The 16284-nt window shown below is 42.7% G+C and overlaps 4 non-coding genes across 4 annotated transcripts; all 4 read right to left on the reverse strand.

Moving 5' to 3' along the window:
* Positions 1-8536: 8536 nt before the first annotated feature.
* Positions 8537-8626, reverse strand: TRNAY-GUA (transfer RNA tyrosine (anticodon GUA)). The gene is given in 2 exon segments: positions 8537-8572; positions 8590-8626. It is a non-coding gene; the product is annotated as a tRNA-Tyr (tRNA).
* Positions 8627-10381: 1755 nt separating this feature from the next.
* Positions 10382-10472, reverse strand: TRNAY-GUA (transfer RNA tyrosine (anticodon GUA)). Its single transcript is given in 2 exon segments — positions 10382-10417; positions 10436-10472. It is a non-coding gene; the product is annotated as a tRNA-Tyr (tRNA).
* Positions 10473-13155: 2683 nt separating this feature from the next.
* On the reverse strand, positions 13156-13245 carry TRNAY-GUA (transfer RNA tyrosine (anticodon GUA)). Its single transcript is given in 2 exon segments — positions 13156-13191; positions 13209-13245. It is a non-coding gene; the product is annotated as a tRNA-Tyr (tRNA).
* Positions 13246-13824: 579 nt separating this feature from the next.
* On the reverse strand, positions 13825-13914 carry TRNAY-GUA (transfer RNA tyrosine (anticodon GUA)). The gene is given in 2 exon segments: positions 13825-13860; positions 13878-13914. It is a non-coding gene; the product is annotated as a tRNA-Tyr (tRNA).
* Between the last annotated feature and the right edge of the window lie 2370 nt (positions 13915-16284).

Here is a 16284-nt window from a genome sequence, read left to right on the forward strand (position 1 = left end):
AGTGCAATTGTGCGGTAGTTTGAGCATTCTTTGGCATTGCCTTTCTTTGGGATTGGAATGAAAACTGACCTTTTCCAGTCCTGTGGCCACTGCTGAGTTTTCCAAATTTGCTGGCATATTGGGTGCAGCACTTTCACAGCATCATCTTTCAGGATTTGAAATAGCTCCACTGGAATTCCATCACCTTCACTAGCTTTGTTCATAGCGATGCTTTCTAAGGCCCACTTGACTTCACATTCCAGGATGTCTGGCTCTAGGTCAGTGATCACACCATCATGATTATCTGGGTCGTGAAGATCTTTTTTGTACAGTTCTTCTGTGTATTCTTGCCATCTCAATATCTTCTGCTTCTGTTAGGTCCATACCATTTCTGAAAGCAATTCTGTGGTCTTTTCCCCTGGAGATTTCATTCAACATCTCATCTCCCTGTAGCCTCTATAGAAATTACCTTATTAGCAGTAAAACCATTCAGCTTTTGTTCTAGGTTGATTATGTCTCACGTGCTATGTTTGTCGATTTGAAGGTAAGGCAATATTGTCACTACCCTCATTCAGCTCACTGCCTAATGAGAATGACAGAAAAGTTAAAATGTGTCACACGTGAAGTGTCACAGGTAAGCCCAGGGGACTTGAGGGGGCACGTGGGAAGGAATCCAAGCTGAGACTTAGAAACTATTCTGGACAAAGGTGATACCTAAAATAAATACTAAAAATAAGTATAGATTTGATAGGAGAGACAGGAGGTTTTTAATGGAAAAGAGCAGTATTTGAGCCTAGTACGTTGCAGTTGAAGCACAAAAAATAAGTAATGGAGTGAAATGAAATAGGACTGTTCCCCTCAAAGAGGATTCTTTCTGGCTGTCTGAATATACTGAAGCTAATTATCCCTTAAGCGAGAGAAGATGAGCCCCAAACCAAAATATAGAAGGGATTCTTCCTACCTGCCCCTAAAAGTCTTTGATATCTCCATGAAGGTGAGGATCACCCTGCAAGAATTTTCTTTGCCGTTTTATGACTGAAATGTCCTGCTCCATCCTGGAGTCCTTCCCATGACTTCTACTGTGAGGCTGACAATAGCCTGGCACACTTGGAGTTCCTGAGGATGGGCAAAGCACTTGGGAAAAGAGCCTGCAGGTAATAATAATCTGCTTCTTCTTTTGTGCTTTCCTCCTGGGTATAATTCTTCAAAGCTTTTCTTCTGCCTTGTAAATAAAGGGGCTTTCTGATCCTAAGGAGGCCGCATCACGTTGTCCCTTTTTATGGCTGTGGCCTCAACCATTAGGGTCCACCCTCTCCTCCCTGCATAAAGAGTTTCTTCCACAATCTGATCACTGCCTTAGGTTTGAACAGGTACCCTTCAAGTGAAATACATTATCTCATAATGCTCCAAGGTATGTCACTAAAAAAATAACATGGGGCTGGAAGGCAAGGGGTGGATATGGAGGGTTTAAACCACTCATCTATCTATGAAAAGACTTCATGCACTTACCTATAGCTCCTTTTGTCTCTAATGGTTGAAAAATGTTCCATTTAAATCCAGACATTCACCTTTTTTGCTGATGAGTTTTATGTACAAACTATCAGTTTGAGACCCTGTCCTCTCTGGCTCCTGGCATGAGCCTGAGTGAGGGAAGGAGAAACTGAAGAAGTGGTTGATTTCTAACCAGTTCATCTATTGACAAGTAGGATCCTTCAGGCAAAACTTGAGTTTCAGCACGGGAAGGAAAAAATGAAAGAAAAGTGAAATTGCTCAGTTGTGTCTGACTGTTTGCGACCCCAAGGACTGTAACCTACCAGAGGAACCTGGTATGGAATTTTCCAGGCAGGAGTACTGGAGTGGATTGCCGTTTCCTTCTGCAGCAGGAAGGAGAGGTTAGGACAAATGGAGAAAGTAGCAATGATATATATACATGATCATGTGTAAAATAGATAATTAGCAGGAAGCTGTTATATAACATAGATATATATATAATTCCCAGCATGGAATTCTGTGACAACCTAGAAGGGTGGAATGGGTGGCAGAGGGAGGGGTATATAATTATGACTAATTCACATCAATGTACAACAGAGACCACCATAACACTATAAAGCAATTATCCTCCAATAAAAAAAACTTGAGCTTCCAGTGGTGATGCCCCAAAATTAGGATTTACTGAACCAAACATTAGAAGCCCGGCTAGCAGCAGTGCCTGCTAAAGAAAAGAGATCCAATTGATAAGGAAATAAAGCCATAAGAAAGAAAGAAAATAATTCCTCAAAGACACAAGAGAGATTTGCAGTTCAACAGAAGTTTCTCAGACTTCATGCTTGATGAAAAGGAGGCTGCCCTTAACAAGGGTTGAGTGGGAATGCTTCTGCTTTCATCTGTCACTCACCCCAAATCAGCAGCTGTGAAAGTACTGGGCAATACAGTGGAAATGAGAGAAAGAATGGAGTTTGACCAGCTGTGGAGGACCATAGCCAACATCCGTGTTTCTCCTGCACAGGATTCATGGGAAATATTTATATCCCAATAACAGAAGCATTGTATTTTCTCCCTGAGGATTTACACTGATATTGAGAATATAGCCCCAGGGGTGGGATAAGATAAGAGAAGCTTCCCTGCATCATCTCTAGCTTTTACTGCTTCTCCCAGCCTTGGACCTTATCTTCTAGTAATAAATAACACACACACCTAAAACACTGTTCAGAATTCTGAACCACTCTTCACATTTTTCTATCTGTGTCCATTTTATGTCCTTGAATAAAGACTTGACTAACTCCTATTCATGTTCTAAAACTCAGTTGACTCTGACACATATCAGCTTCTTTTCTTAGAAGCTTAACCCCACCTCCTGCCCACTCTCCAACACGATCCATGGCTGGTTCTGCTAAACTAAGTCTCAATACCTAATTGGAACTCTACTTTCTTATTTGTGTCTCATGCCAGATTCTGAACTTGTAGGACAGGAATTATATTTTAGCGTAATAACAAACACCAAACATAGTGCCCGGAACACATTAGGTGCTCAACAAATACGTGAATTAAACTACTCTGACCCCTAGACTTGAGGAGCAGCTGGTATTGTGAGATGAAAACCAGTTAAGTCTTAAGCTGAGAGGAAGAAGAGTAGAGTTGTCTCTTGTTATCTGCATCAGAGTGGTTCCAGAACCCCCTGGGGATATCAAAAAAACTATAAGTGTTCAAGCCCCTTGATTAGAATGGAATAGTATTTGAATATAACCTGCACATATTTTCCATATAAAGTTGACTCTTGAAAAATGCAGTGGGAGGGAGGTTTAGGAATGCCAATTCCTGTGTAGTTGAAAACCCACATACTGCTATTTCTGCCTCAAAAACAGAGGAATTCATAAATGACTTACCCAAGAGCAGAAACCTGAAACAGTTTGGTCAGAATCAGTACTCAAACCCTTTTGATTTCTTTTGATTCCACATATTGTGATCTTTAAGAGAAAAGAAACTTTCTCTCATAGCTACTTAATTTAAGGATATGTAAAATGAAAATGTAGGTACTGTATTTATTGGAAAAATTCACAAGTAAGTGGACTCGTTCAGTTCAGACCCATGTTGTTCAAGGGTAAGCTATACTTTAAATCATTTCTAGATTACTTATAATACCTAACACAATGTAATGCAGTAGGAAATGGCAACCCTCTCCAGTATTCTTGCCTGGAGAATTCCATGGATGGAGGAGCCTGGAGGGCTATAGTCCATGGGATTACAAGAAGTCAGACATGACTGACTGGCTAACACACACACACACACACACACACACACACACAACACAATGTAAATGCTATGTAAATAGTTGTTGATATAGCAAATTTGTTTTGCATTTTGAAACTTTCTGGACTTTTTTTTCCTGATTATTTTAAATCCACGTTTGGTTGAGTTCCCAGATGCAGAACCCATGAATATGGAGGATTGGTTGTACAGAGGTCCCCTTGAGACTCAGTTTGACTGAATTCCATTCTTCTGGACATATTCCTTTTTAGAGAAAAGAAAACACCTAACTGGAAACATGAATGAGGCATGAGAAGTTTCATCACTTTAGATTCTGAAGAAATAGTGAGATCACAGACAGGTAGACCTGGTTGAGGTAAGTTGAACAAAACTAAACTAGAAACTGAGGCTCTTGTTTGTTGAGCTGCAAGGGAGACAAGTCGAAGTGAAGAGAGATGCATGAAGTCTGAGCGCTAGTAACGCACACTTAAGCCATATATGTTTTTAACATGTAATTGAACTATAAAACTTAAGGCTCTAACTATAAAGTCAGGCAATTTTTTAAAAAACTACATAGCCATCTGTCCAATTAATAGTGATCTTGGTATTGTTATACTTTCATATTGACTTGATCATTCGAAAATCCTAGTTTTTGCATGAAACAGTACATTCTAGAAGAAAAGATCATATTTATTTTAAAAAATATAAAACATACTCAAATGACTTAAAAATACAACAATGTATAGATTTTTAAAGTTCTAACCCTCTTCCTCCCCCCATCCATCTTATATCCCTTCCCTAATTAACCATTTTCATTGTTTTATTGCACAACTTTCTAGTGTTGTTTTGTGTATATGTAAGCAAATGTCAAAATGCTTAATTCTTTACCTGTGACTTTCTTACTCTGTTCTGTACCTTATTACTCACTTTTAAGACACCCTGGAAAACTTTCCCTGTCATTATATGGAGAACAGAAGGAAAATATTTAAACTAAGGAGACTACTAAGCTTGACAATTCTGTTGCATGATGGAATTTCAATATTCTCAAATTATACTTCTATTTTAATCATCTTTTAATATCACTTTGACTTTAGTTTTCCTCATCAGTAAAATTCTTGTTGTGGTAACTGTATAGAAAATAATTTATAGCAAAATGATATGATACTTGGGATTTGCTTCAAAATAAAATGAGTGGAGGTATAGATAAAATTAGCATGATTTGGTAATTCATGGAACTATGAGTTTGTTACACCATTATTCATTATACCATTTTCTCTATTTTTAGAATGTTTGGAATTTTTCATAATGAAAAAGCGTCAGAAATATGTAGCAACAATCAGGTATATATTTGAAGAAAACTCAAAGCTTTTAGAAATACAAAATGTCTGCAGTTAAAAATTAATGGATGTCAGAAGTGTTTCCCTAAAGATGGCAACTCAATTTCCGCAAAATTAGCCAACCAACCACTGGGGAATGTCAGATACCATGTGGCCTACTCAGAGCCAGGAAATGTAAAACTATAATGAACTATCAACTCCAGGAGGAATTCAAGCTTCCCAGAAACAACTTGCTTTCTGACCCAAAAGTAGTAGAGGCAATATAGAAACACAGCTATTCACATGGAATCACAGATCAGAATGGGGAGACAGAATTAAAAGAAAATATTGAATACAGAAGACTGTCTTTTTCATTATGATAAAATTTCTTAAAATAAATAAAGATTGCTTTTCTCTCCCTTCGTCTTTCCCCTTTTCATATTTTAAAAGGGTAAGTAAATAACATAGAAAAACAAGATTCCATTATCAAATTTTATATAAGAGGAATTTACAGGAGAAAAAATAGCACATAGAATTGAATAAAAAGAACCAGAAATACAATACAAATCTAAAATATGAATAAGAGATTATTCCGTAGTCCTTAATTCATATATGTTAACTCATACCTATATATAATCTGGCCTTGAGTATGATAGCCACAGTGTGAAAAGAAGGATAAAACAGGGCAAGCAAACTTAGAGAAAACAGGTACTTCAGGATTGGCTAAAGACTATCTTAAAGAACATAGAACTAAGAGACAAAATATATGAGAGAAATGCTAAGTGACATAAAGGCAGACAAATAACTATGAAACAGAATGGTGCAGAAATAGACCCACATGTTTATGGCCACTTGATTTTAAATGAGAAAAGGAAATTCAGCAGAAAAAGTATAGTCTTTTCAACAAATATTGAAAGAACAGTTGGAGATTCATATGATAAAATGGACTTTAATCTACATCTTAGACCATATATAAAAACTAAGTAAAAAAAGATTTATGGACTGAAATGTAAAACTAAAATAATTTTAATTTCTAAAAGTACAAAATAGGATATAACCTCTGTGACTTTGATTTAGGCAGATTTAATAGAAACTAAATCAAAAGCACAGTCCATAAAAGAAAAGTTGATAAATTGAACTTCATCAAAATTACAAGTTTTCTTTCTTAAAAAAAAATACTGTTAAGACAACACATAAACAAGTTATAGGTTGGGGAAATTATATATATTAAAATCACATATCTAATAAAGGTAAAATAGTATCCAGCTATATTAAGAACTTGCGAAACTTGTTAATAAGAAAAACCTACCTCTAATTTTTTAAATGAAAAAAAGATTTGGACAGTCCTACAATGATAGTTGGAGACTTCAACACCCCAGTGTAAATAATTGAGAAAACAACTAGACAAAAGATAAATAAGGAAATAGAAGACTTCAACGCAGTAAGCTAACCTAACCGTGCAGACCTAACAGACCACACAGAGAACATTCCACCCAGTGACAACAGAAGACACCTCCCTCAGAAATACAGATGGAACATTCTCCAAGATAAACTTTGGGCCACGAAACTAGTCACAATAAAATTAAACTGTTGAAATTATACAAGTGTCTTTTCTGATCACCATGTAATGAAACTACAAATCACTAGCGGAAAGAACTTAAACCACATAGTTTTGAGCAACAAACGCGTCAAATTAGCTAACACAAGAGAAATTAGAAAATACTTAGAGATCAGTGAAAACAAAATCACACACACCAAAACTTAAAGGATGCAGCAAAAGCAAGTTCAGAAGGAAATTTAGAGCTATAAATGCACATTTTTAAAAAAAATCTCAAATCAATAACCTAACCTTCAATCTTAAGGTCGAAAAACATGTTTAAGAAGAAAAATTTTAAGAAAAAAGAAGAGCAAACTAAACACAAACAAAGCAAGCAGATGGAAGGAATAATAAAGATTAGAGCAGTGATAATGAAAAATAATTTTAAAAAACAAAATCAACAAAACCAAAAGTTGGTTTTTGAAAAGATGAAAAAAAACTGACAAATCTTTAGCTTGACTGACAAAGGAAAAAACAAAAGAAAAAAAACCCATAAGATTACTGAAATCAGGAATTAAAATGGAGATGTTACTACTGACTTTACAGAAATAAAAAATACTGTAAGAGAATACTATCAACACCTGTATGCCAACAAATTAGATAACCAAGATGAAATGGAAACATTTCTAGAAACACACAAACTATCAAAATTCACTCAAAAGTTTCTTTGAAAAATGGAAAATCTGAACAGATCTATAGTGAATAAAGAAATTAAATCAGTAATTGAAAACCTATCAAAGAAAAATTCAGGATCTGATGGCTTTATTGGTGAATTCTACCAAACATTTAAAGAAAAATTAACTCCAATCCTCAAAGGCAAAAGGCAGAGGAGGAAATGCTTCCAAACTTGTTCTATGAGGCCAGTATTAGCTAGCCTCATATGAAATTTAGAAGAAAAAAAAATAAGAAAAGAAAATGATACACCACTGTACCACATGAATGCAAAAAGAAAAATCCTCAACCAAATACCAGTAAACCTAATCCAGCAGCATAGTAAAAAGATTATACACCAGTTGGGATATACCCCAAGAATGTAAGAGTGATTCAACATATGAAAATGAATATAATATGCCATGTTAACAAAATAGAGGGGGAAAACACATGATCATTCCAATTGATAAAGAAAAAGCATTAGACAAACTTGATATCCTTTCCTGATGAGAATACTCAGCGAACTAGGAATACAAGGGCACGTCTTCAATATGATAAAGGACACCTATGAAAAATCTGCAGCTAATATCAGTCTTAGTGGTGAAACATTGAAAACTTTCTCCCTAAATTCAGGAACAAGAGTGAACAACCGCTTTCATTACTACTATTCAACATTGTACAGGAAGTTCTAGCTAAGGAATTCAGGCAAATAAAATGGAATGGAATAAAACAAAATGAAACAAAACAAAATGATATATAGTATATACCATACTATACAATATAATGCATCCAAATTGGAAAGGAAGAAATAAAACTCTCTCTGCTAGGAGATTTTATGATTTTTATATGTAGAAAATCCCAAAGAATCCATCCACCCTAAAAAACGATTGTAGCAAACGAATTCAGAAATGTGGGTATCAAAGACAGCGCTGTGCTAGGCAGAAGATGCAAAAGCAAAAGGGCTTGAGAGTCGGGGGACATTAAAGGGACCACTGTCCCCTTAAGTGGGAGCGATGGTTGGGGAACCAGGGGCTGTTGTTTTTCGCTGAAAGCTGTGGACTTGAGAAGAAGCAAATGTGTTCCTTGGCGACAGTCCACAGGTCGCCGTGAGGGTGGCTCCAGAAGGGCTTTCCTGCCCTTATTCTGTGAGAGTTCGAATACTAACCTGCTCTGCAAGGGTAAATTTGTGCAGCTGGGCGCCCGGGGGTGGCGGCGGCCTTCACGACGGAGCAAAATCGCCAGCTGCACTTCCTTCGAGCCGGAATCGAACCAGCGACCTAAGGATGTCTACATGCTTCGTATCTACAGTCCTCCGCTCTACCAGCTGAGCTATCGAAGGGCGCACACGCGTTCGTGCTGGGTCCTTCCTTTTTGGAGAAATGGCAGAAGCCAAAAGGCTTTAAGAGGCTCCGGGTACAGCATACTCTGCGTTGGCTGGAAGTCCTTTGGCAAAGAGCCGTGCACACGCCTGGGATCCGTGGCCAGGGTGGCCAGGCATCCCGGAGAAGCGATTTTCAGAATCTGAGCCCAGGCCGCCACTTGTTGACTCATTTTCTCTCCCTTGGGCTCTTTCTTCAGAGAGAACAGGACAGCAGCCCTCCGTGGCCAGAAAACTGGAAAGAGGGTGAGGAGAAGGGGGCGTTACTGAAACCCAAATGGATGCGTGGGTGAGGTGGGAGCCGGCTTGCGGAGGAAAGCAGAGGATCCTACCACCTAGGTAGAATCCGCTGAGGGGCCCTCGAGTGTCTGAGCGTCCCCAGCCCTTACCCAAACCCATATCTGCCCTCTGGTGCTGGGAAGTCATCACCCCCTCCACTTAACCTCGACCTGACCCTGTTGCTACCACGAGCTGGGCTCACTTTTCCTCACGGTGAGTCTTCCTGGGAAGTGATGGGGAAAGGATGTCGGGCTAGGCGGGGAGACCACACCTTTAGGTACCCAGAAGCTTGGTCATGCTGCGGCCAGTCTGGGGACTTGGCTCCCCTTCTCTGCCCACAGTCCCGGATTCCTTTGGCAAGAGACGGCTGCTCCCTGATGTAGCTCCAGATTCTGTGGGCTTCCTGGACAGGCACAGGAGATGAAGGGAGGACCAGAGCACCCCGCTTGGACCTCTTGCCTTTGCTCCGCGTCTTTGACAAACGTTTAAGATCCCGTCTGGTGCGAGTCTGCCACCCCAACAGTGCTTGGTCACTCACCCACCCAGGTCATGTGGCACGGAAGTATGGCAAGCCACACCCAAGTGTGGCCTCCAGTGCCAGTGTGGCCACTCCTGATCCAAATACCCGCAGGTTTTCACCTGCAAGGACGAGGTCCATGTTCTCGAAGGTCTCCTACTGCTCGTTGTAAGTTCCCAGACAGGAGGAGTGGGGTCATGGTGGGGCTCACTCTGGAGTGTCCAAGTCACCAGAGTCCACCTCCCAACTATGGGCACACTCTCATTCTGTTATATCCCCAAATATCAAAGCTAGTTCCCCCAAACCTGGTAACCTTCTCTCCCTCTCTGGAGAGTGAGGAAGAGAGAGAGCTAGAGAGAGAAAGAGAAAGTTGGAAAAGAGAGATGGACAGAGAAACACAGAGACAATCGTTGGGCTAGACAGAAGAGAAAAGCTATGGACCATTCTAGGACTAGGCAGAGTAGGAAAGGGAAATTGAATGGGAGGATTTTCAAGAAGAATGCCTTGGTTGTCCCTGACCCATGTGATGGCAGGGGTGCTTGTCGGGCTCCAGGGCTTGTGGTGGGTAGCTCCTCTGTGGTCACTTATCTGTCACGGATCTGTCCATGTTGAGTAAGTGATAGCGGCAGAGCGAGTGCAGCTTTCACTGGGGAGAGATACATGAATAAAAGTTTAAAGGGTTTGGGAGGTTGAGGGGGTGGCTAACTAGCCTACTAAGGCAGGAGCAAAGGGGTGTTGTTAGGCTGAGGGGCATTTTTCCATGGATTTCAGGAAGGAGAGGTAGGTAATTGGCTTCAGAAGGGCTTTGTCCTGTGAAAATGGAGGTGATCTACTGATGAAAGGGCCAAGGCCAATATACAGGGAAGAGGTAGAGGGCGCTAGCGGTCTTCGTGATGGATAAAAAATGAAACCAAAGCACTTCCTTCGAGCCGGAATCGAACCAGCGACCTAAGAATATCTATATTCATGAAATACTACAGTCCTCCGCTCTACCAGCTGAGCTATCGAAGGGTGCACGACTAAGTACTTCCGCTGACAAGTACTGGGTCTTTCTTTTTGCAGAAATGAAGGTGGTGAAGAAAATGGAGCCTCACTGCTTCTTAAAGAATAGTATGGGCCTCCATGGGTGCTCCTTCCCCCTTTCCATCTGTCTCATTCTCCACCCCCATTTCTAGTTCTGTATCTCCTCTACGTGTTACTCACTTCAGAGAGGGGCCTCGGTGCCCACCTAGATCTAGTCTTACTTTTCCGTGCAGTGAGGCTTCCTGGGAAGTGATGCAGAAAGGATGTTGATTGGGCTAGCCCAGTCTGGGACCTTGGTTCCCCTCCTTTGCCCACAGACCCGGATTCCTTTGGCAGAGGCGACTGCTCCCTGAAGTAGCTCAAGATTCTGTGGGCTTCCTGGATAGGCACAGGAGACGAAGGGAGGAGCCAGAGCACCCTGCTGTCCGACTTGGACCTCTTGCCCTCACCTGGAGTCTTTGAAAAACCTTTCAGATCCTATTTGGTGTGGGCTCTCCTCCCCAACAGTGCATGGTCGCCCACCCAGCACAGGTAGAACAGAGGTGTAGCAAGCCACACCCAAGTCACCTGCCCTCCAATGCCTGTGTCACCACCCCTGATCGAAAAGACCCACAGGTCTGCTCCTGTGAGGATGAGGGCCATGTCCACGGAGGTCCCCTACTGCTCACTGTGAGGCTCCAAATAGGAGAATTTGACTGTGCTGGGGCTCACCCTAGAGTATGCAAGTCATCACAGTCCATCTCCCAGCTATGGGTACTCCCCTGCCCCTGCTACATCCCCAAAACATCAAAGTTAGTTCCCCCAAACCTGAGAACCTCCAATTCCCATGGAGAGGGGGAGGGAGAGGAGGTAGGGGTGTCTGTGGACACATCCAATGAAAGCACTAGAATCTCCTTTTGGTCCCTGCTCGCTGGTCTCTGCAGAAGATGACATTTGAGGTTGGGGACTCTTTGTGGCCACAGAGCAATAAAACCTTTCTCCTGAAGGTCTCCTGTGGGACAACAGTGGCACCACCCCCATGGAGACACCACAGCCTTGGGCTCAGCCCCTTTTAGTCAGCAGTGGGACATGGGAAGACCTGGGGCAGCTCATCTGGAGAGGAAAATGTGTGGGGAAATGCAGTCTGAATGCAGAGGCAGAACCTGAACTGAAAAGGAGTTTGTGGGCTTAGGGGTCAGGGGAGGCCAGCAGCTGGGCCCCGGAACTGCAGAGTCAGAGGCCCATCACGGTTGTATGGACAGTTCTCTTTCCCATGCTTCCCAAACATATCTCCCACCTTCAGTAGTTTCCCTCCCACAGAGGGAAAAGAGCAAGGGCCACACCTTGGCTTTCCTGTCTGCACCCACAAGCCTTGACAACCCTCCCCCAACCACCACCACCTCTTCAGCCTGGCTCAGTGGGGATGGATGGAGGTTGGTGGGAAGGCCCAGCCCATGTAGCCTTAGGGCCCAGCCCTTAAGTAAGCCAGCTGGTCAGAAAGCACAGACCAGTGGCCTGTGTAAGGAAGACAGTTGGTATACCCCTCCAGATCACACATCCAGCCATCAAACCCTGGCCCCTTCTGCTCGCTGCCTTCAGCCACCATTATCTGCTCTCCCCTCCACCCCCACTTTTCCTACTCTCAGGGCTCTCTCAACTCTAAATCTTTCCTTTTGCTCACAAACTCTGCTCCTCTCTCTTTATCTCCCCCTCCCCTTGCAGTCAATCACCCTTGGTCTCTCTCTGTCTCTGTCTTTATCTCCATCTCTATTTCTATGTCTTCCATCAGAAGCAGCAGGAGAATCCGTGCACGTGTTTTTCCCACCATTGTACAGAGCAGGAGCAATCATTAGTCTTTCAGAGGGAACCCAAAGCTTCCTGTAGCAACCAGAAAAGCTGTGAAATTTCAAGGAATTTCAAGTTTTCCCATGGCCTCAGCCTAGTTCTCTGACAGGAGACTTGAATCGGGCCTCTGAAGTTTTCATTACGACTTCAGGCCTTCTCCCCCATCCTGAGAGCCCTGGTGTCTTTTGCAGCTGCCAATGCCAGTGGCTCTCAATGCAGGTGTACAGTTGGCAGTGGCTTGGTAAATCTCAGAGTGGCAGTCCTGTCCCACAGTATATAAAACGAATAGTGATGGAGGTTTTCTGTCTCCCTATGTCTATATATTTATGGATTATTCGAAAGAAACACAGAAAGAGAGAACAAATGTGAGAATGAGGGAGAAAGGTAAAGAGAGAGAGTCAGAGAGAAAGTTGGAGAAATGGACAAGGACACACAGAGATTGCAGTTGGGCTAGACAGAAGAGAGAAGCAAGGGACCACCCTAGGACTAGGCCGAGTAGGAAAGAGAAATTTAATGGGAGGATTTTCAAGAAGAACACCTTCACTGCCCATGACCCATTCATGGCCCAGTGCTTGTCTGGCTCCAGGGCTTGTGGTGGGCAGGTACTGTGTGGCTGGGTCTATCCATGTTGAGTAAGTGGTAGTAGCTGAGCAGGTGCTGCTGTCCCTGGGGAGAGGTGGGTGAACAAATGTTTTAAGGGCTTGGTGGGGGGGGGTGGTCAACAGGGTGCCTTGTTGGGGCAGTCTCCTAAGGCAGGAGAAAAGGGGTGTTTGGGGCTGGGGGGCATACGTCAGTGGACACATTTCACTAGTGGCCCTCATGATGGGGCAAAAGTAACTAAGGCACTTCCTTTGAGCTGGAATCGAACCAGCGACCTAAGGATGTCCACATTTATCAGGTCTACAGTCCTCCGCTCTACCAGCTGAGCTATCAAAGGGTGCACATCTATGCTTTCCACTGACAAGCACTGGGTCCTTTGTTTTTGCAAAAATGAGAGGGACTAAGGAACGGGAACCTCACTGCTCCTCAAAGGAGCACCACCTCTAAGCGCCTCCTTCCATCCCACCCACTAGGAAACTGAGTGGGAGGATTTTCAAGAAGAATGCCTTGGTTTTCCATGAACTATGAGATGGCCCATGTGCTTGTTGGGTTCCAGGGCTTTCAGTGGGCAGCTCCTGTGTGGACATGTGTTTGTCAGGAATCTGTCCACGTTGAGCAAAGTGGTAGTGGGAGAGGAGGCACTTGTCTCCCCAGGAAGAGGTGCGTGAATAAAAGCTTAAAGGACTTGGGATGTTGAAGGAGTTGGGGCAGTCTACTCAGGTTGCTTTTGGATGAAGGGCATGTGTCCTTGGATTTGGGGAAGGAACAAGTGACTCCGGAAGGGCTTTGTTGGCTTTGTCCAGTAAGAATGAAGATACTCTTGTAGTGCACGGGCAGGGGCCAATTTGCAGGGCAGAAGCACTAGGTGCTAGGAGGTGGTGGCATTTATGATGAGGCAAAAAGCAAGTGCGGCACTTCCTTCGAGCCGGAGTCGAACCAGCGACCTAAGGATGTCCACATGTAGTAGACCTACAGTCCTCCGCTCTACCAGCTGAGCTATCGAAGGGTGCACATGGGCTCATCCTGGGTCCTTCCTTTTTGCAGAAAGGACAGAGGCCAACACACTGGATGACCCTGGGTACATCAAGCCTCTGGTTAGTTGCAAGCTCTCTTGTCAAAGAGAGATGTACATGCCAGCTCCGTGGTTGTCAGGCACCCGAGGTGGCTATTTTCAGAATGTCTGAGCCTGGACAGTCACTCGTTGACTCATTTTCTCTCCCCTGCTCCTTTCTACACGGAGTGGTGGGATACCGGCCATCCTAGGTCTGAAACCCTGTAAGAGGTGAGGATAAAGGGGGCGTCAGCCAAATGGAAGCGTGGGTTGGTTGGTGGCGGGCTTGCGGAGGAATAGAGAGCAGAAGAAAGCATCCTGCAGGGTCGATGAAGACTTTTTGAGGAGAATCACCGCCTCCAACCGCCTCTCCCCATCCCACTCAACTCCCGCCCCAGGTTCTGTACTCACCTCGCCTCAACACTCACTCCAGACAGGGACTGCGCTGCTCACCTAGACGTAGTCTGACTTTTTGCACTCATGACGCTTCCTGGGAAGGGATGGAGAAAGTGATGTTCGGTTCCGCGGTGACGACCACGCCCGTCGGTACTCTTCTGCTCTGCCCGCTGAGGCCAATCTAGGGATTTGGATCTTCTTTTCTGCCCACAGACCCGAAATTTTTGTCAGTAGCTATTTCTCCAGCATCTATCTCCCACTTCCTGCACCCTTCAGTTCCCTTGCTTCAGCCCTCTTTATTTTCCCCACCACCTTCCTACTACCAGATGTATGTCTGATCCCTTTTTGATCCCTAAGTTCGTGCTTTTCTCTTAAACTTCCCCCTTCTGATATAGCTGTATCTGTTTCTCATTTTCTTTCTGTCTCTCAGGGTGTCTAGCCCTCTTGGTCTGATCTTTCTCTGTAGCTTTTTTCCCCCCACTGTTTTCTTCTTTGTTTCTATGTCTATTTCTCTTGCCTTTTGTCTCTGTTATTTTTTTTTTTCTGTCTTTCTCTATTTCTATATCTCTATGTCAGAATTTGCAGTATATTTGTTTCTAATTCTCCAAGTTTCACCACTCATTACACTTTCAGATGAAACTAACACTTTCTGGGTGCAATGAGAGCAGCGTATAGAGTAACAGACATTTGTCTAAAATGCAGGCTGAGACAAGCCAGTGGGAAAATAAAGGAAGAGTTCCAAAAGTTCAGGATAGTTATCCAGGGTGTGTTTATAATTATGCATGCTCAGATTCTCTTGGACTTTTACTGCAAGTCTCTTTTACTCTCCAGGTTTGAAGAAATCTTTAATGGCAAACAAAGAAATTTTGCTAGGATGATGCCTGGATTTAATTATTAACAAAATGGTACAATGGTTCACCAAATGTAACAAAATGTATTATACCAATGCAATTTGTCATTAGAAGGGAAAATATTGGAAGAGGAGCAGTGAGAGCATATATATGAGAACTTTCTTTACATCGTGCTCAGTTTTCTTTTTTACATAAAACCGCCTCCAAACAGAAAACAGTATTAATTGAAAAATTCATGAATTGATTTTGTCCATGTATATCCATTTACATGTATACAGCTACTAGAAAGAATGGTCTTGGGTAAGCAGTAAAGGATGGCTTCTAGGGTGCAGTTAGAGGGGATGATCTTAGCTAGTATCTTAGCTAGGTCATCCACAGTAACAGGAGGAATAAAAGTCCTCAGATGCCTGTAGATGGGTACCTTGTAGTACCGTGCATGCTGACATTCTCCTGTGAATGCTTCCGTTTCCTCAGTGAAATAGAAAGCTGAGAGTGAGAATGGATGCTGAGGTATTGCTATTTTAAAGACATTATAGAAGGAATGAAAGATTAACCTTTAAGAATGGTACAGTGAAGCGACTGAGAAAAATAGTAAGATTATTATGCAGATGCCCTTGAGATCATTGTCATGAATTTAAATTGAGACCATTTGAACATTTCTGGGTTTCTCTTCATTTCTAGTTCAGCTCGGTGAGTGCAGGGGTGCAATGTTTATGTTAAACAAAGATTGCGATTTTGTTATGTGAGTTTTCTAAGCAAAAGAGGAACAATCATATGCAGACTCTTATATTGAGAATTCAGCCAGGAACTGGAAACTTCTTTTGATGTTTCTTTTAAGGACATGGGCCATCTTTGTTCCTTCACCACCTCCCGAAGGTGTTCTCTCCTTTGCTTAAGGGTGCTCTCTCCTGCAAAATGGGCCTCTCCAAAGACACTGAGAAAGGTGTAACATTTTAATTCAACCTGGATTGCAATGGACATCAAATTCCATCCATACACTCTCCTGGACCCCTGAAATGTGGGCAAAGATCCAAAGTTCACTGTATTCACAGTTCAAGAGGTGAAAATGTCTAACAGG

This window comes from Bos mutus, chromosome 10 (genome assembly GCF_027580195.1).
Source record: "Bos mutus isolate GX-2022 chromosome 10, NWIPB_WYAK_1.1, whole genome shotgun sequence".
NCBI lineage: Eukaryota > Metazoa > Chordata > Mammalia > Artiodactyla > Bovidae > Bos > Bos mutus.